Here is a 21,016-nt window from a genome sequence, read left to right on the forward strand (position 1 = left end):
CACTAGCCACCATATTGTTTTGTCACATGGTGCAAGTTACAAGATGTCCGTCGCCATGCTTTGCCAAACTATGCATGTCAGACTGAGAAACTCATTCAGGAGACAGCTTTATTAGCTCATAATGGAGAGAGAGAGAGAGAGAGAAAGGAAGCCTGTGATGTGACTCTCTGTGTCTCTGTAGACAAGAACTGCTTTGAATAATGGCTTAAATAGAGTCACTGCAAGAAAAAGTGCAAGGTCTTATTTTTTAAATATGTGAATATTTTGAAGAGTTTTGTCACAGAATTTTATTTTTTCACTTTTTTGTTCCCAAGAGATGGGACAACATGTTTGTGCATAGAAAGTCTTAGTCATTATTGTTTACTGTGTGTCACACATAACCTTCACTTTAATCATTTAACTTTTGTTTCTCTAACTCTTCATATTTCTGAGAGATCCTTGACATTTTATTCACAAGTTTAATGTTCGCTACGGTAAGCAGAGAGAGTATGGCATCAGTTAAATTGTCTAGTATATATGTCTTGGCTCTGTATTTTATCATAATATATCAGCATCCTTAGATTAGGCATTTTGAAGGAGTCTGTGAAATGCTGTCCATGTTGATATATGATCTGGACAGTATGGGTGGACCAAAAACCTGATTGGCTAATGAAAGCATGCAAGCGGTGCAAAAATTAAAATGTTGACTATTTAACAAGTTGAGAGCAGGTTTGAATTATTTTAGGCCTCATTTTAGTTTAAGAACATCTTTGACAGAAGTGTGTCTAGTGTCATAATCCATATTTCCCCCCAGTGCTCCCAGTACAAACCGAGTGTAAGGAAAAGGAAGAGACTAAAAATATTCCCCCTCTTCACAGCTCCCACTCACTTACCTAACACAGTGAATCACTGCAGTATATGAGTGCAGCATTAGCAAATGACCTTGTCACACACATCTGACACACAAAATCGCACTCCTGCTGTGAGACAGTGTATGCCAACACATTTTGTTTATCTGGCATTCAAGCAGTATGCAGCACTGTGTTTATGTCCGTGTGTTGTCCTGAGGGTCATGGTGTGCGATTGTGAATGTTAACATCCTGAATGTGTGTTTGTGTGTGTCTGAGTCGTGTGTCTGAGTGCTCCAGGTGAGTCATGTTTCTCCTTGGCCTCCTTTCAAAGTAAAGAGCTGTTTGTCGTACTTTTTAAACACACCATCAAGAGAAAAATCCTAACACATCCAAGACAGGTTTCAAATGCAAACTTTTATTTATTTTATAGACCCAGTAATAAGTACTGGCTAAGTACCTATGGTAAGTGAGTCTAAACTCGAACTTGGTCATATGTTCGAACTTGGTGATGTGTTCAGAGTTGTGGCTTAAAACCAGCTTTGAGCAGCAAATGGTGTGGCAGGGGGAGGCAAAAATAGGAAATGGAAATTTGTACAGCCACATTATTAATACAGCTATACAAAAACTTCAGTTAACCTCCTTAAAAGGGACTATTGTATAGATATGGATATGGTGTGCCTTGAGATTTTGGCTGGATCTTAGGTATGTCTTGGGCCTAAAAGCTTGAAAATTGCTGGCTTAGAGGGTCATTTCTGAATGAATGAATTATATTAAAGGTCTAAAATATCTATAGTTTCAATAGCTTTGTTGGAAAAATTCATTGCCATAGACAATAAGATTTTAGTAGACAAAGTTGTAACTTTTCTTTTCTGATCTTGTCCTGGGCTTCTTAGGAGTGTTGTGTCAAAAAAACTCATCTTTGGGCGCTCAGATGGCCTAGTGGTCAGGTTACACCCCATGTAGGTGGGCAGCATGTGTTCAAGTGCTGGCCTGCGGCTACTTTCTCCCAGATTTGATCCCCTGTCCTCCTCTCTAAAAAAAGGCATTAATGCCCAAAAATCTATCTTTAAAAAAATCTCACCATGCCTGCTTTTAACAGTTATTTTACTTGCAGTGAATCTTTGTTTCATTGAGTGAAAGCTGTTTAAGGAGCATAGTGTAAGTCATCTCATCTAACACCTTCCCTGCTGCATTACATCAATAGAAATGAAAAACCCTGCTGCTGATGACTTTGTTTTGTTTGCTTTTTGTAAGTAATACATACACATAATAGGTTCTGCTTGGTTTTATTACAAGCTAAAAGATATTACAGCAGCTTTAATATTGGAATTGGATTATCTCATCATCCATAATTATCTCTGTTAATAGATTTATTGTTTTGTATACCCGTTTTCTATGCCCAGAAAGAGTTTTTTTAGGGATGCATGATAAAATTGGTTTGGTTTTGGTCTTGGCAGATATAAAAATTTCTACCAATATCTACATCCATATTTTGCCTATGTATTTCAGCATATATCAACCGTAAAATTTGTTCATGTATACTAATAAATTAGTGGAGTTTTAGGCTGAACCAACAGACTTATGTCATTTGAGGTCTTTTTCTTTCTTTATCCTCATTCTTTAATTTAAAGTGTTTTAAAGGACTACAGTTTGTTTCCTTGCTCATCCTCAGACCTTGTAGTGTGTCCAAAAGGACTGAAATTTCTTGTCCGAAAAATATCAATATCTGTATTGATATTGGTATCGGCTAAAATGAATCTGTAAGTATCAGCAAAAATCCAATATTGTGCATCCCTATTTTTTTGATAGATTAAGCTTAAAACTAACCAATACCATTAATGTGCAATATATATCACCAACAACCAGCATGTTTATGTTTTACTTAGTATTTTCTGTATTTCATCCATCTTACTGTTCAGTTTTGTTCTTCATCTCTCCTTATTTGTAAGAGGTAATTTCCTGTTTTGTGTTAAACTCTGATCGTTCTAATCAGAACCAGATTACCCTCATCATCCCAGTTAAAGTCGTGGTCTTTTCTAAATGGGGTTTTGAAACATCAGACATCATTTTCTGCTTTGTCCAAGACATATAAAATCATATTAAGAGTCAAACAGGCAACCAGTTATAGCGTGTTACTGTTAACCAGGTTAAACAACTTACTGAAGCCTTAGAGGACAAAAGTACAAGCAAAAATAAGATTCTAAGATTAAAAATACGCTTGAAATGTTAAAAACATTGTTTCTGTGATTCAGTAAACCCACTTTTACTTCAAAGGATAATACATATCAGAACTAAATCAAGCTTTTTTAACAGCTTTCACTTCCAGCTTTCTGCAGATTCCTGTCTGTGTTGCCCACATTTCTACATCCACCATCCAGCGAGATGTGGCTTTTGTCCATTTTCTTTGCCTTCTCTGCAGAAAATTGCGGCATAATTGAGCTGCAATTTGTGTTGAAACGCTTCAAATTCATGATTTCACAGCCTCTGTGGGGTTGCCTAGCAACGCAGCTGTAATTGTAGGCTACCTGTCACTCAGCCGTTCAGTCGTCATTTTGACCGTCAAGACTGAAAAGAACAGTAGGTGTTGGCGTTTAGTGAAGGCTTTTTCTTTGAAAGTTATTCTCATCTGAATGTTTCTTCATTGTGACTCACTCATCACTGTTATTATATCAGAGCCGCTGATTCTTAGAAACTCAAATTATATATTACTCATATTCTTCCACCGGCATGTTTTTCCATGTCAGGCTGAAGGCTTTATCTGCCGGTGGTGTAATGGAACAGAGACGACAGGTGTTGTAGCAAGGGAACTCATCTTGACCTCACTGTCTGGAACCTGGCCATTTTTTAAAGAGCATACGTTTAAATGTCCCGATAACAGCTGCTTACACTGAAACGCTAAAGGCCTTTGTCTACCTCTTAACACATCTGGATTAGAGCTTCCTCTTCCAGGAAGTTTCCTAGATGACAGACATGACTGTTGATGTGGATTAAGAGTCTGGAGGGCGATGTGCTGTGTTTGTCCAGTCTTAATTTAAAAGCCTAAGATTAACAGAGACTTCATTCTCTAACATATATTCTAGGACACCTCAGTGTTCATTAGTGTTGACTTTACAGTCTTTGGCCTTCGTATACAAACAGTTAAGTTGTTGAGTAAAGAAACAGATGGAGAAAACATTACATAGCCAAACAGCCTTTATATTATTGTAGATATATAGTTCCAGGGAACTATATATAGACAGATGCCATGCTATACTGCTCTCTTGGGAAAATAGTTTGCATGCAGTTAAACCTGATTAAAAATAACTTCCTTTCAATCTTTTTAAAGCACCTGATATTTTTGCTACAGTTGTATTCATATTTTTTTGTTTTGTTGTTTTACTGGAGAAATGCTATGTATGTAATGTCTTTGCCGTGCATAGTTTTAAGATCTCTTTTACACTGCACAGGGCCAAAGGTTATCTTACCACAGCTCCTCATATGTCAAAGCTCAGCCATTAACAAGTTCTCATGTGGGGAACCACAGGACATTACACGGGCACACACATGACTTTAAAAGTGTCCATATTGATCCACACTACAAAGTTAAAAGTCCAAGTTTGAAAGTTTTAAATATTTTACAGTATGACAGAATTAAAACAACTCTGTTGATAGTTGAAATGTAACGCTGGTTGACATTGGTCTGTGTTGAGTAGGGTTGTCCTGATCAGCACTTTTAGCCTCCTATCCCAATCCGATTTTTTGATATTGAATATCTGCTGATACCGAGTCCTGATCCGATATTCATAATTACTTAGAGTTTCAATTGTTTTTGTTTACAAAAATAAATGAAGTAAACAGAATAACTACCAGATGTCCATCCATCTATCCATCTATCCATCTTCTTCCGCTAATCTGAGATCGGGTCACGGGGGCAGCAGCCTAAGCAGGGAAGCCCATACTTTCCTCTCTCTGGACACTTTGTCCAGCTCTTCCCGGGGGATCCCGAGGCGTTCCCAGGACAGCCAAGTGACATAGTCTCTCCAGTGTGTCCTGGGTCTTCCCCAGGGCCTCCTCCCAGTGGGACTTGCCCGGAACACCTCACCAGGGAGGTGTCCAGGAGGCAGCCGGACCAGATGCCTGAGCCACCTCATCTGGCTTCTCTCAACGCGGAGGAGCAGCGGCTCTACCCCGAGTATCTCCCGGATGGCCGAGCTTCTCACCCTATCTCCAAGGGAGAGCCCAGACACCCTGCGGAGGAAACTCATTTCAGCTGCCTGTATCTGCGATCTCGTTCTTTCGGTCACAACCCACAGCTCATGACCATAGGTGAGGGTAGGAATGTAGATCGACCGGTAAATCGAGAGCTTCACCTTTGGACTGAGCTCTTTCTGCACCATGACAGACCGATGCAGAGACCGCATCGCTGCCGACACCGCACCGACCCGCCTGTCGATCTCCCGCTCCATTCTTCCCTCATTTGTGAGCAAGATACTTGAACTCCTCCACTTGGGGCAGGATCTCATTTCCAACCTGGAGAGGGCATTCCACCCTTTTCCGACTGAGGACCATGGCCTCGGATTTGGAGGTGCTGGTTCTCATCCCAGCCACTTCACACTCGGTTGCAAACCATTCCAGTGGGAGCTGGAGGTCCTGGTCTGATGAAGCCAACAGAACCACATCAGCCGCAAAAAACAGAGACCTAATCCTGAGGCCACCAATCCGGACGCCCTCAACGCCCTGGCTGCGCCTAGAAATTCTGTCCATGAAAGTTATGAACAGAACCAGGGATAAAGGGCAGCCCTGACGGAGTCCAACACGCATCAGGAACGAGTCCGACTTACTTCCGGCAATGCGGACCAAGCTCCGTCACCGGTCATACAGGGACCGAACAGGCTTATCATGGGGTCCGGCACCCCATACTCCCAGATGTCTCAAACTTATTCCATTTAACTTAGTAAAGCCAACATTGTTGTAAAAAACAAAATTACATTTCTAATCAAAATGGTGTATTAGCTCTGTTTCACTTTAGTAATCCGTCAATAAATAAAGTTGCATATAAACTTAACTGTATTGGTAACAACAAAAACTGAAGTCAAAACACTTTAACTTGAATAGGATCAAAAATATATGAATCATACAGATTCTAAACAACAATCCCTATTGAAATGTAGCAGCTTAATCTGAGACACAAACCAAAACACTAGCACTGCAATGAAACCCAAATATCAAATACAAGGCACTCTTGTCAATACAGTGCAATCTCTAAAGTGCAACTGGAGCTGCCACATCACATTTTCCTCCCTCACTTTTATTTCTTCACCCACTATTACTTTAAACTGAAGTATAGCTTCTTGTTTAGGAAAACCAGCATCCTGATAACCTGCTTTACATTCTCTGCTGTGTGAGACCCACGAAACTGGTGTGCATGTAATACTACACGCTTTAACTCAAAGGTGGAGGACTGTGTAGTTAGACTCAGCAGGGACATGGAGCAAACATCAGAGCTCTGAATGTTTGTATTGAAGCTAATGGTGGCGAAGTTGCTTTTTAAATGCTCTAGTATGCTGCCATGTACTTTGTTGTACAGCTCCGGTAAGCCAGTGTCAGTAATGTCATGTTAAGATGGCAGGGCATAGCATTGGTCCAAAAGCCCAAGAAGACGATAAAACTACTGGATGGACACTAGTCAATATTTTAACCCCCTCAAAGTTTTAACACTTGCAGTGTTGTTTTTACACATTAAAGTGTATTTTTAACACAATATTGTGTTAGTACCTTTCACATTGAGTGTAAATTTGAGGTATTTATAATTTCAATTATTTTTACACTGTAATGCACTTTACACTGTTAATAAATATAGACTGCCACCTTTAAGCAACAATGGCAATGTGAGGTGGCATATGGCAACCATGCAGTAAGATCAATACAGAGCAAGGATGTGCCCTAAATTGATAATCTGCACTCTTTCCATTACTTTAGACTAGGGCTGTAGTCAACCAAAGAAAAACTTGCTCGACCAAAATCACACCCAGGCACCAATAAAACAATTGGTCCTTCAGGTAAAAAAAAAAAAAAAAAAAAAAAAAACTCATTCATTAAAAAAAATGAACTCATTTGGGACTAATTCTATCCATCCAGGCTCCTCACTACAACTGCTTGGTACTCTAAATGATCCTAAAATGAACGTAGGCCTCTTAAAGCATTCGTATGTCTTTTTGGCTCATCATGTCTTACTATATAATATAATTAATTGAGAGATGATCAGCACGCACCTGCCTTTGATCTCTGTGATCCCAGCGCGGTAACTCTTTAAACTCATAGAGCCTACAAAATAACCTCAGACCATTTATTTATAAGAGTAACTAATAACAGGATCACTTGATCCAGCCCATGCCGTGTCATTTATGAGCATAAAGCAGACAACATGCAGCGTTTGTTTACAGAGGTGAAAGGGGAAAAGGTCGCTCGTCGGGACTTAATGACCAGCAGACATCGCCTTTTATCACCTCTCCTTTCTGTGTGACTGTAAGGGAAGCTAACGCTAACGTGAACACTTTAAGGAGATTATAAAACAGGATGATACTATGCAGCCTATTTGCTGACAGGTGAATTAAACTGACCGTGGGAGTTGATGCAGTGAGGGAGGGCAGAGCAGAGAGACTCAGCAGCGCCACTTCAACACAAACAGCCTGCAACTTTGTGACGAGTTGATACGTTGTTTCTGAGCGTTAGTGCTGTAAAATATCAGAAAAATATCCTACTCTGGTAGCTTTGTGTGCTTCTCTACCTGTAATTCCTAGAGCCCCTGTAGACCAGGGGTCATCAAGTACTTTTGCACAAGGGCCAGATTTAGCCTCGACAGAAACTAAGGGGGTCAGACTTTCACATAAACAAAAATTAAATAAAGATTTTGGTCTGATATAAATATTATTGTAGTAGTTTTTGTATTTTCTATCAAAATGCTGGACATTTTTAGGCATTACCAGTAAGATCCATCCCTATTATCTATATTGCAGCAGGCTACAAGGAGACAGGCCTAACAACCGAACTGGCTAGGTGTCTGAAAATACCAGAGAATGGGCCCTTCACAGTTGTGATTTAGTACCTGTATTAACTCATTTCTGACACTTTTAGCCCCTTTTTTGATACTTCTGCACATTTTTGCCTCTTTAACCCAATTTTTTTGCAAGATTCAAACCACTTTTGAACCACTTTTCCTGCATGTTTTATCCCCTTTGTGCCACTCTTATCCATTTTTGACACCTTTCTTGTGTTTTTCCACTTTTAACCCCTTTTCATTACATTTTTTTCAACAATTTTTGCAACTTTAAAACCATTTTTGCCGCTTTTAACCCATTATTGATACTTTTTGCCTCTTAAACTCAATTTTTGCCATTCTTTAACCCATTTAAGCCACTTTTCCCTGCATGTTTTATCCCCTTTGTGCCACTTTTATCCATTCTTGCCTCTCTTCTTCTATTTTTGCCACTGTTGAACCCCTTTTATTACCTTTTTCCACTTTTTTTTCATTTGTAACCAATTTTGGATACCCTTTGCCTCTTCCTCTTACCATTTTTTGCCACATTTTATCCTCTTTTCACGCCTTTTTTCTGCCAATTTCTGTCCCTTTGTGCCACTCCACAACCCATTTTGCCACTTATCACCCATTTTGACTATGATTAAACCCCTTTTCTCCACTTTATCTGTTCATTTTTGCAGCACTTGTGCCAATCTTAACCCTTTTATAAATATCTACTAATTATGACAATAAATTTCAGTAAAAACAGATCAAATGTTAAGTCGTTCTAAAACTACAGTCTTTTAATGTCAATTGTTTGTGGGATGGATTTAACAGCTGCAGACATTAAAGCCAAAAGATAATCTTAAAAACCACAACATCTTCTTTTCCTCCTCTTCTGAATTTAATGATCTTTCAGGGGGCCGGACAAGAAGCTTTGGGAGGCCTGATATGGCCCCCGGGCTGCCAGTTAATGATCAGTGCTTTAGCCCATCCATTACAACAGTCAGAAAGTGTCTAACTAAGTTGATAACTTCACTTGTGGTGCAGAAATATTTAAATCAAAAACAACAACAATTCCCCAGAAACAAAAGAAAATGAATCCCAGCAGTGATTACTGTAAGGCAGGCACGATCTAAAAACCTATAAATACATCTAAAACATCTATAACACATCCAACAGACATCTAACCTTGCAAAGCAGATGGATAGGCCCGTTTCCTTGTTTTTCACTGGCGAATCCATCTTGTTAAGCTCCCATCTGAACCGTTTGGGCCCGGTTACAAAGTGACAGGACCAATCGGCGACGAGTGGCAGTACTTTCAGGTGCAGCAGAGTCATGACGTTAACAAGCAGCATAAGAGCTGGTGCAGCTATGGAGGAAGAGATTAGTGTGGATGCTGCTAATGCGCCAGTTTTATCAGAACTTGACAACATTTGTCTATAGTCGCCATGTTTCGCATTATTCCTCAGTAGCTGTGCATGCACAGCTTGATAGCGGCTACGTCACTTTTTGTTGCTCTGATTGGCCCGTAGAGATGTGACGGAGAGAACGTTCATCCAGTCACCCTCTGAGTTATTTTCAAAACCTCTGCCTTTTCTCAGATCATTCGTATTGAAGCTGTCCTAGATAGATGTGTGAAACACATCCATCTGGCGTGTCAGGTTAACAGACATCTAAACTCTGCATAAAGCATGATGGGAAAACTCTGCTCCCCTTAGATTTGGAATGGCAGTGGGCGGAGATCATCTACCTCAGCATGGACATAAAATTACACTTTGAGTGTCAAAATAAACTCCTTAAGGTTTAACACTGATAATTAAACACTTCAGTTTTTGCTGTGTTTTACTTTTAGTGTTAATGAAATGAAGAGAACGCAGCCATGTATGGATACAACTTTAATGGCAACATTGAAAAATAAGCTTTTCAGCTGAATTTGACCTGTTGATGGCATTAAATCTGAACTTTATCAGAACAGTAAATGCAGTCCACACTGAGGAGGCCTAAATGTAAAAAAAAGTCATGGATATCCCTCAAAAAAGCTATTCATGTAACTGTCCTTTAAAAAATGATGGCAAAGACGTAAACTAGTAAAAACACAGGCGATCAAGCAGACACCAGATGACTAAAATTATTTGGGGTGATAAGAGCTTTCTTAAGGAGTGTGTGGGAGTCTGCTGACTGTGTTTGATTGACATCCTCCTCACTCTGTTAGCAAGACGAGGGCAAATTACACTTTATTGGTGCATTGAGTCGGTGCCCATTTCATTTGAAGACATCCCTGCCCACCTTCAAAATGAGTCTGGACAGAACAAGTAAAAACTACCTGTATGGGTTTGCAAGTTCTTAAAAAAACAAAACAAACAAACAAACAAAAAAAAAAACAATAACAACAAAAGAAAACATTACTTTGGGGGGCATTGCCTTTATCTTTACAGGATAGTTGAAGACAGACAGGAAATATCGGGAGAGAGAGGGAAGGAGGCAAACACCAAGCAGCACTGAGACCCAGTGTCACCCATAAGGAGGGAGAGCTTTTTGTGGCCCAGCCAATGGTCTAAATGGTCTAACAGAGGCAAAAAGAGGCAGAAAGTAGCAAAATGGGTCAGTAGTGGCTTTATGGGTTGAAAGTGGCAAAATGCTACTGAGCCAACACACATACTGTACATTGATACCATCAATAAATCACAACTGAGGGGCCCATTCCCTGGGTTTGTCAGGGCCTAGCCAAATCTGTGAGCAGGCCTGCCGAGACCAGGAAACAGTCCTGTGATCAGTGCATTGAGGACTAAGGCCTCTGTGTATGGGTGCCTGCTCCATCTACTGAGCCTAACTGGTGCCCTGCAGGTTCTTATAAGACAATCTTAAAAATGAAGGACCAGTTCAACAAAATATCGATTGCATCCACAATTAGGACAATTTGCACGGAATTAGCACTTGCTTTATGCCTTGTTTCAGCACTTTACCCATAAAGACATTGTACAAATTATATGCTGAATACCAACACATCCACAAAGTCTGGTCAGTATTGCAACCAGCCATATGGTAAAAAACTGGTTATGCACTAAGAAAATTAAACTAACATTTTCATACTGATAAGGCGCTGAGAGACATACATCCAAACACCAGTCAAGATATCTCACTCCAGCAGAAAGAAACCTCTGATTGGAACATAGGCGATTTATGTTCATGCTTGTTGGTGCTAAAAACATAACATGGCTGTCTGTTATCTTGTTGGCAAAGTCTGACTTGAAAGCACACACACACACCCACACATGTACTCAGTGACATGTAAGTATTTGTATCATCATCGGTATTGGTATATTGACAAGTTCACCAGTCAAGGAACCAAATCAGTAACCTGACCAGCCATTAGGTAGTTCACATCCATTTCGACGACCGTTCATAATCTGTGTTTGTGAAGGGCAGAAACTTTGAAAGAATTCCCAGAGGGTGACTGGACAGAGGTTATGTCTGTCTCATTCATCATGGGCCAATCAGAACAACAAGACATATGACATGAAAGGCTCAGCCCAAGTAAGTGATCCACATGAACTCATCAAGTAGCTGCTACTGGTGTTCACTATCAGTGGAGCAAGTTGGTGACTCAAACTCATGCAGATGCCTGTCCTGCAGAAACGATCTCCACCAAGAAAAGCTGTCAGTGTGTTTCTTTGCTCTCCATTTCATAAAGAAATACACTGTTTGCTGTGGCTACATCCAAGCTAATCACTTCACAGGTGGAGGCATTGTTTACCAGCTTGCAGTACAACTAAACCCGGCCTGTAGCTACTGCCTTGTTCTCCTTAAATGACACTGATTTATCAGGTCATTCTCAAACCAGGCACAAATGTTTTAGACCAGAGCTTTCTAAAATGGATTTGCCTGATGACAGACACTGAATCTGGCCAATCATCAGCTTTGCAGGGTTACCGATACAATATTATAAGCAATGATCCAATGACCTGCAGTTTCCCTGCAAAACTAGACTAAAGAAACTAGAGGATCTGCTAGCACCACTGTGTACTTCTTCTTTATGGATTTGCTCTGTCTTCTTCTTTTTGGCTTGGTGTTTTATTGTGGTAGGGGAAGATTTAGGTTATATTACCATTTTTGATAGCAATGCCTGATTGCCCATTTCTCCTCTCAGATGCATTTGTTGTGTTACTACATGCACCAAACATTAAAGAGACGGGTGGTTTTACTCCTGTTTAGTTTTATTTTTCAAGTTTGCAATTATTTTGGATGCCACCTGCCTCTGACAGACACCAAAGAAGAAGAAATGATTAGCACCCTGGGTTTTACCATCAACCAAACCAGCACTGTAGAAGTACTCGGCATTCGCCAACTTTTCCACTGCATCCCAATAAAATCTCTTCAGCTTTCCCAGGTTGTTTTCCAGAACTTGAGGGTGCCTTTATGTAAACATTTTAGAGATTGATACCCTTTCTTTTGGCCCAAACAGAATTAGCTGTTACGCTTTTATTCCAAGGCTCAAAACTTAGTTTGCAGTGGGACTTTAAAACTAGATGTTAGATAAATGCTGCACTCTTTTTAAGTTCAGAGAAATGTGGCTCCACATTGCTTAAGACCCATACATATCTGGGAGCATAGTAATAAAGTCATCATTCATATAGGCACCCATGTGTTGAACATTACACTGCAACAAGTGAGTCCCTTGATACAGTTGTTTATGGGTTTGACGGGTCATTTCCCTGCAGCTGTCCGAGGCCATAAAACAAAGATGTCGGGCATGCGGTTGGCAGGAAAGTTAGCAGAGTATTACACAGAGAGACAGGACTTATATGCAGGTGAATAAGTATTTATATCTGCTATGTAGTTTGAGCGCTGACATGAATCATTAACTGGAAGCCTTTAACAAGACGCAAATGCAGGATGTCTTAGTTCTGAAAGAAGGCTTTATGCCCTGTATGGCAGTGATTGGAGCATTAGATATCATACAGTAGGTCAAAATATGGAGGTCCCTTTCTATTTTAAGCTGAAAAGTCATCTCAGACTGAACAGATTTCATCAGATTAGCAAATATGAAGTGTACTGTGTTTTTTATTTTTGCTACAGGGTGGTTTTTGGCTGTGAAAATTTGCAGGATTATGTGTGAAATCCTTGACTGTACTTACATAAGTACAGCAGGAAATACCACGGTTATTTTTACACAGTAAGACATTTCTAAGCTTACTATTTAGGGAAAACACTGTCTCTGAGTGCCTTGTGTGATGCTGATTTGTTTATGATTTTTAATTTAAAAGAGTTTAAAGTCAGAGATAGTAAGATTTAATGCCACATTTATGGCCTGTGCATATAATCTTGGCTTTTCCCCCTCATCTCAACAGGCTGATGAGTGCTGGTATTTAAAGAACTGCCAGGAAAAGATAGCTTCATCGTTAAGAGGAGAGCACAACAGATACTGGGCTTACAGATAAAGATACTGAGATTCTCCTGTTATGGTTCTCTGTTTCATGAAGCTGTTCAACATTCACAGCAGATCCATGATGCATGGAGGCTGTACAGCAGGCTCACTTGGGTTTATCTCCAACACCAGGGTCAGAAGGTTAAGCTCAGGTTTCCTGCATGGAAAGAAGTACTTGCAAGAAAGGTTAGTTTTATATAATGAGAAATGACCAAAGATTTAAAATGACTTGTATAATTACATTTGATATTTAGGCTGTAGTTTTGCACATTTTTTCAGCTACATGTATTTCACAGTCAACACATTAAAGGTAGATCGAGAATAAGAACCCTCTCTCTTGAAAAGTAATAGCAGCCATAACCCTACTTTAGATCAGTGGTTTCCAGCTTTTCTCCTTGGAGCTCCCCCTACTCATAAATAAAGCTGAGCCTTCCATGGCTCACATGGTAAAACAGTGAGACATTGCTGTGAAAAACATCAATTTTAATTGCTCCATTGATAAAACCTCAAGAAAATAGGTCAACACATGTTGCTCCTGTCAAAACACCTGTGTATAAACTCAGGCTGGGCAATTAATCGAAAATTAGATTAAATCACAATATGGCCTGCTGCAATTTTCTAATTGCAAAAGGTGCAATATTTCTTTGACCTAAAATATTTGTCAAAATACCAGTTTTAAACTTGTTTTTTGCAGCAGAGATGTTATGCATGGCATATCATGCAGTCATTCAGGTTCCATTAGAACAATCTACAAAAAAACCCTACCTTCTTCATTTTTGTACTTTTTTCTTATTAAAAAACCCTGTACTGCAACAATTCATATCCAATTTACAATATGAGTCAAAATCATCAGAATTAGACACTTTTAAAGAATTGTTAAGCCCTTGTTTAGGAGTAAAGGAAAGTAAAGGAATAATCGCATGTCAAATTGCAATTGCAATATTGGGGAAAAAAAATCGCAGTTTGATTATTTTCCAATATCGTTCAGCCCTAGTATAAACTACTTCACAAGTGTTTTGTGATTAAAACAGTTAAAATGTTCAAATCTTGACAACATCAGAGCAGACAAAGCCTTGCGTCCTACATGAGATTTTTGGTGCTCTCCTACCCCAGATTGGGAACCAATGCTTTAGAGCTGTGGTTCGTAACTGGTGGATTTGGACCCAAAAGTGGGTCATGACAGAGTTTTCCTTGGGCTATGAACATGTCACTAGAATAACAAAATCAAAATAATCAAAAGACTGAGATGTAAGGAAGGGATTAACATCCAAAAGTTCAAACACAGCATTAGTTCAGGCAGGCTACGGAGTCAAGTGCTGCCATAATTGAGATTAGCTGATCTCATGCAAGCCCTCCACCCGCTGATTTGCTCTTAAGCAGCACCCTACTGGCTAATCTCTCTCATGCTACCTCATTTAAACCACTCTTGCCCGGCTGCTCTCTTTACAAGCTGTTCATGTAGCCCTCCTCCACCCCAGCTCCTCCTTTATTCTGCTTCTGACTGGATCAATGCCATTTTGTTGTTATTGTTGATTTCTGTCCTCTGCTGCTTCTCTCCCTGCCTCAGTCTTTCCTTACTAGCATAGGAAGAGCAGGAACGTGTGCAGGGGGATCCCAGAACAGCCACACTGCCAAATATAAATGACAGCATAAGTGCTAATTAATAGCTGCTATTTAAAAGTTTTAATGGGTGGGAATTGTGTTTCTTGAAAAAGTGGTCCTGACTTTAATGTATTTTAATCCATTACCTCATGAAAGAAGCAAATCATGATTTTTTTTCCCAAATTTTGCTAACTTATCTCTCTTTATCTGATGACAAAGCTGGTTTTTAGAGAAGGTAATTCCTGAAGAAGTTAGGCTATAAAAATGTCCCACTTTCATTGGAAAGGAAGTAAAACAAAGGCATGCATGTGTGTCATATACAGTCATATGTTTTACTCTATCTAAGGTCAAACTGCATTTTTTTTATTTGTCAAATTTGAACGATTGAAACGATTAAAAAAAAAAAAGTTTTGTCTCAATTCTCTTTAAAACGGCTCAAGTTGGGAGCCACAGCTTTAGATCAGACTGCATACAAATCAGTTTTTCATTAATCAAATGCACAAGAATAGTTGATCACATCAATTATCTACACCATTTACTCCATTCAGGGTCACAGGGGGCTGGAGCCAGTCCCAGCTGTCACTGGGTGAGGGGGGTTTACAGCCTCGACTGGTCGCCAGTTAATTACAAGACAAAATTTCATTTTTTAGAAAGTATTTTTCGGGTACTTTTAGTTTTATTTTATTTTTTGTATTACTATTTTAGATTTATTTCTGGACGTTTTTTGTCTTTATTTTTTAGTGTTTGGACAGTGGATAGAATTGTAAACAGGTATGAGAGACTGAGGGAGAAAAATGAGGAAAAGGAGCTGGATGCAGGATGCAGTTGCATTTCTGGGTTCGGACATTAGTTGACTTTGCACACAGAAACAAAACATTCCTCAACACCAAAAACTACAAGGGTCTAGCCCCATTTAGATATGACTTTTTTGCTGAGCTATCTCAACACTCTAACAGTACTTGGGAAATACTTAAAAAGAAATTGAAATTGTTGTGGGGGGCTGATAATTTTGTCCTCATCTTTACAGACCAACAACCAGGTACACTCATACCTACAGGCAATTTAGAGTCACCAGTTAACCTAGTGAGCATGTTTTTGGTCTGTGTGAACCAAGAATTTTCTTGCTGTGTCTTAACCCCCTGTGCTGCTGTACAGCCTTGGTTTATCTCAGACACACTTTTAGTTTTTACCATTTAAAACTTTTAGCATAGGATAACAGATCTTATGTGTCTTTAATGTAAAATTTCAGTACCTCAAAATACAAAGTGTTAGCCATTGTAGGTGGGAACAAACTCCATCTTTCATACCCTAAAGATATTTTTTCCAACCACCATATTAAGCAAACAGCTCTCTTTTCATATTTCTTGCAGAATTTTAGTTTTTTAGTGTCACTAACCCCACTCATTTGCTTATTGTAACACTCCATTAGGCCTTTTTCCTTCATGATCCCTGTGAGATAATTGATCTTATTTCATGTTTATTTGTTGGTTTTATTTCAGTGAGTTTTCATAAATGTTGGATTTCTTTCATACAGTTTAGCTGTTCTATGAAGATGGTAATTTTTATAATTTTCTGTGTCATAGATATAATAGAGTCTAGCCTGCCAAAAAAGAAATACTAAAGGCAAAAGAAAGACAAATAGATTGAAATAAGGTGCCTGACATTTCCTTAATTCAGAGCTCTGCCTTTTAGGCTTGTTTTGTGCATTTTTGGTGCCTTTTGAAAACACTTCCTTCTTGTGGTGCAGCTTATTTCTCTATTGGTTGGGCTGTATGCATTTCTTTTTTCTTTGCAAAGGTTTTTTTTATAAATACCTCAGTATCTAAAGGGACAGGAAATATGGGAGAGAGATTGGGGGAAGATGGACACCAAACAGTACCAGGATCGAGTGCTTGAGGACTGTAGTCTCTGTATTTGGGCCCTGCTGTACAAAACCAGCACACTAAAAATGTTATGTTCAATTAATATTTTGCAGAGTGTCCTGTAAGGATGAAGTGCAACTCAAAGGAATCTAAATTTGAATTACTATAAACAGAAATCCCCACAATAGTGTTTTTAAAGGAGTGTCATATTATCTGGTGACTAAATGCAGCTTGTGCTGCAGGTGCCACAGCTTGCTCTGCAGAGTACTAGTTATTTAGTCTCCGGTCAGTGCCAGAGGACTCAGCTGTTTCTAGCCGCGAGACAAAGAAGTTCTAGCTGTGGTGCAGTGATTCAGCAGAAAGCAGCAGCTTCTGGCTGGACTGCAACCTGTTTTAAGTTGTTCTATAATAGGGTTGTCAGGCATCAAGTCCAGCTGGCTAGAAGGGAGTCAGAAGTGCAGTTTTGGCTGTTCCAGTGTTATGTGCCACCTTGTTTGTTTGTATTACCTTGTGTTTTTAATGCAATATATTTGCACATTTCTGTCAAAGACTGATTTAATCCTTTTCATGCAAAAGTAAACAGAAACTGTTTTCTATGGCATTCTATTCAAAATGAGAATTCAGACTGTTTCCAGACAATAAAGTGAGAGAGACAGCCTTTCCACACCTTCCTCTGACTAAACCTGTTCTCGTCTCATCAATACTGAGGACAAACAGTAACTGACTGAAGAATTGGGAGACCAGAGCAGCAGTCTGAGCTGCTCTCCAGCAGCTGACTAACACAACGAGACATCCAGCAGGTGGGCTGGAAAACAATCAATGTGTCAGGATGTAAAAAATGACGTGAGTGTTAGTCTTTGTAGGAGGTGATACGATAAACAGTCATGAGGGAGAGTAATCAGGTTGGCAAAATAAGATATCCTAGCAAATTTAAAGCAGTGTTGAACCTTTCCAACCTTTTGACTCTGGACAGAAATCTTAATCCCAGAATCTTAACTGATGTCAAATGTGTTAGACGTGGTATTTAAATAATTATGAAATTTCCATGCAATTTCCAAATTTCTGCTCAGAATTTTTTAACAGAAGTGCTTTTGAAATGTAGATTTAAGACACAATTAAAGATAATCTTCATTCATCCAGATTGCTGTGACAATTGGGATTTACATGCGCTCTATATTTAATGAGTATTTGGTACTCTTTAATTGACTGCACTTCTTAGTAAACTTTCAATACTGGTGTAATCATTTGCATTTAACACATCATAGCAGTCTGAATTTAACAGTATAAAGACACAGTGCTTCCTTGCCCTGCCTCCTCAAGTTTTACCCAGTGAAAGGAGGTCTGGGTGTAATACATTTTTTCTTTGATACCATTTTGATGCAGCGAGATGTTCAGGCATTTTCTGCCCCTCTATGATTAATTGATGCCAATTTAGTGTTGAAAATAAGATTGTATTTTGGATTCAGGGGGGTTTTGTGGCAAATGAGTATAACATAGAGAATATCAATGAGACATAAAAACTAAGGGTGCACGATACTGGAATTTAGCGGATGTCCGATATTTCCAAACTCATTTTAGCCAATACAGAAACCAATATATGCACGCCTTTTTTATTGTACAAAACACAAGGTGGCTGACTGCGGGCCTACTGGAGTGTGTGGCGCCCTAGACAACCTGATGGTATTGTTGTACTTTTTGCAGATATTTAAGGCTGATCCATGATGAATACTGCCTGTATGTATGGCTGATATATATTATATTATATTATATGTAAATATCAGCAAAAATTTTCTGCGATACAATATTTACCTTTATAAGCTAGTATCTGCTGATACTGATATCATGCCAATAATATTTTCCATTTCCTAATGAAGACTGTGACTTAAAGCTCTTACGCATTCTGCAATTTTTAATTGAAGACCTTCATCATTATTACAACATCAGTTAATGATATGCTGTGATATGCTTGCAAATTTTTCTCCGATCCTGCAGGCCTAAAATTCTGTTTTAATTACAATATGAGCGATTGCATGCAGGACTACTGACATGATTGTAAAAATATTGATAACTATACTATAACCTCTATTGCACATTTGATATTTTATAAACATATTGAATTCACAAATTAAATTTTAGTGTACCTATATAGCCCCCAAGTCTTTATATGTATGACACTCAAACTCTTACAATAATAAAGTAATAAAAGACAACATGATAAATGATGATACAATATGATTCTATATGATAAAATATAGAATAATAATATAGAACATAGTACAATAAATGATACAGTACAGTTTGACGCATTGCAATTCAGTACAGTACAGTACAATCCAATACAAAACCATACAATATGATATGATACAAAAATGATACATTATAATACAATGAAATACGCAGGAAGATTTATTACAATGCGTTGCTTTGCCGTACATTGCAATATATAATGTTACTTTATGATAAGTTACATAACGATACGATACATTATGATGCGATACGATACAACACAACATGTTATGATATGGTACATTACATTACGATATGCTATATTACATTGGGATATGATTTTCATTATTTTTTATTTAACCTTTATTTGACCAGATGAAAAATCCGCTTAGATCGAAATCTCTTTAACAAGGTTGACCTGGCCAAGAGGTCAGCAGCACACGTCATGATAAAGATGATAATAACAGAAACGAAACACAAGATACAGCTGAAATAGCCTCTTTAACACATTTACAGTATGTTTGGTTGTTTTTTGTAGTAATAACGCATGGTTGAGCAATGGCACACCAAGACTTAACTCAAGCGTGCAACAGTATGCCTTGGCACCCACTGGGTCACTACAGTAAGATGCAATACAATAGGAAACAATACGAGATGATACATTACAATATCATATAAATAAATACATTACAATTAAATCCATTATAGTATGATCAGTATACCACAATATGACACGGTATGATTCCAAATGGCACATTTCAATATTGTAACGTGTGACACATTATAATAAAATACAATGCAATACAGTTGGATACAATGTGCGCTATAAAATAAGGTGCAATATAAATTAATATGATACAAGACAAAAAATACTGACAACGTACAATACAATGAAATTCAATACAATTAGATACAATTCTATAGTGAACCCATGATACAGTAAAATATGAGATACAGTTTGGTATGACACATTGCAATACAGTACATTAGAATACACTAGAATATGATACAAGAAGAAATATAACAAGATAGGATAGATAAAGATACAAACTACAATGCAACAATATACCATATGAAACATGACAAAACAATGCCTTAACTTTATTCTCCCCTAAGGGAAATTTTTATGATTACAGACTCATGTTTCACAAATTAATCTTCCCCCACAAAGTCATAAATAAATGAAACCTTAAAAAAACAACAATCCACATATGAACAGAAAGAAACACACCAACAATAACCACAGAAATTATATTTCATGTTAACAATATTGCGCAAGAAGCACATAAACTAGCAAAAACAAGAAAAGCTTTATTTTTTATCTAATGTTGTGATTGAAGAAATGCTCGTATGTTTTTATATTTATTTAGTGGGTTAATGTTTGGCTTCTGTTAACAGTATAACCAGGAGTACAGAGTAGATCTGCTCTTTTGTGTTGTATAAAGAAGATTTAGTGATCACTGATTTATATTTAAAGTATACTGCTACACTAACTTTGTATTTTAATAACAGGTTGTAGCTTTTAAAATTTGTTGTTGTTAATTCATATATGCATGTGCTGGGTGTCTCTGGGTCAAACAGCAGGCCTACTTTCTAAGTCTGGCTTTTAAAATGGTGATTGGCCTTCCTTCCTCATGTTTTCTGACACTCTGTATGTTACCACATATGTATTTGTTGTGTTCAAGTTTTTTCCCACACACCTTTTTGCTGAAACATGCCTCATTTCATCACTATCATCACTGGCAGTAACTCATGTCCCCTTCACTGCCAGACTGCAGTAAAACATCATTCAAATCATCATGGAGACGGCCAGGCTGCAGCTTTGATGTCGCTGGTCTGCAGCTGATGAATTCAAGCGAACACATTTCCATTCCACTTTCATCTCCCCCAACCAGTCAAATAGCATTTTTCAGAACAGCAAAGATTTTCTAAATGATGGTTTCTGTTTGGCGCGTTCAGCGAGGCGGGAGATAAAACGTCCATCACCACAAGGGCTTAATTGACTCCATTATCATATAAACAGCAGCAAAACAAAGGAGTCAGTTAGTCTTTTGGTGGCGTTTGCACATGC

The 21,016-nt window shown here is 38.5% G+C and overlaps 1 protein-coding gene across 1 annotated transcript in view; it reads left to right on the forward strand.

Moving 5' to 3' along the window:
- The window catches only part of LOC121528522 (zinc finger protein 385C-like), a 112,824-nt gene that overhangs the window by 23,901 nt on the left and 67,907 nt on the right, over window positions 1–21,016 (forward strand). The window lies entirely within an intron of this gene.

This window comes from Cheilinus undulatus, linkage group 20 (genome assembly GCF_018320785.1).
Source record: "Cheilinus undulatus linkage group 20, ASM1832078v1, whole genome shotgun sequence".
NCBI lineage: Eukaryota > Metazoa > Chordata > Actinopteri > Labriformes > Labridae > Cheilinus > Cheilinus undulatus.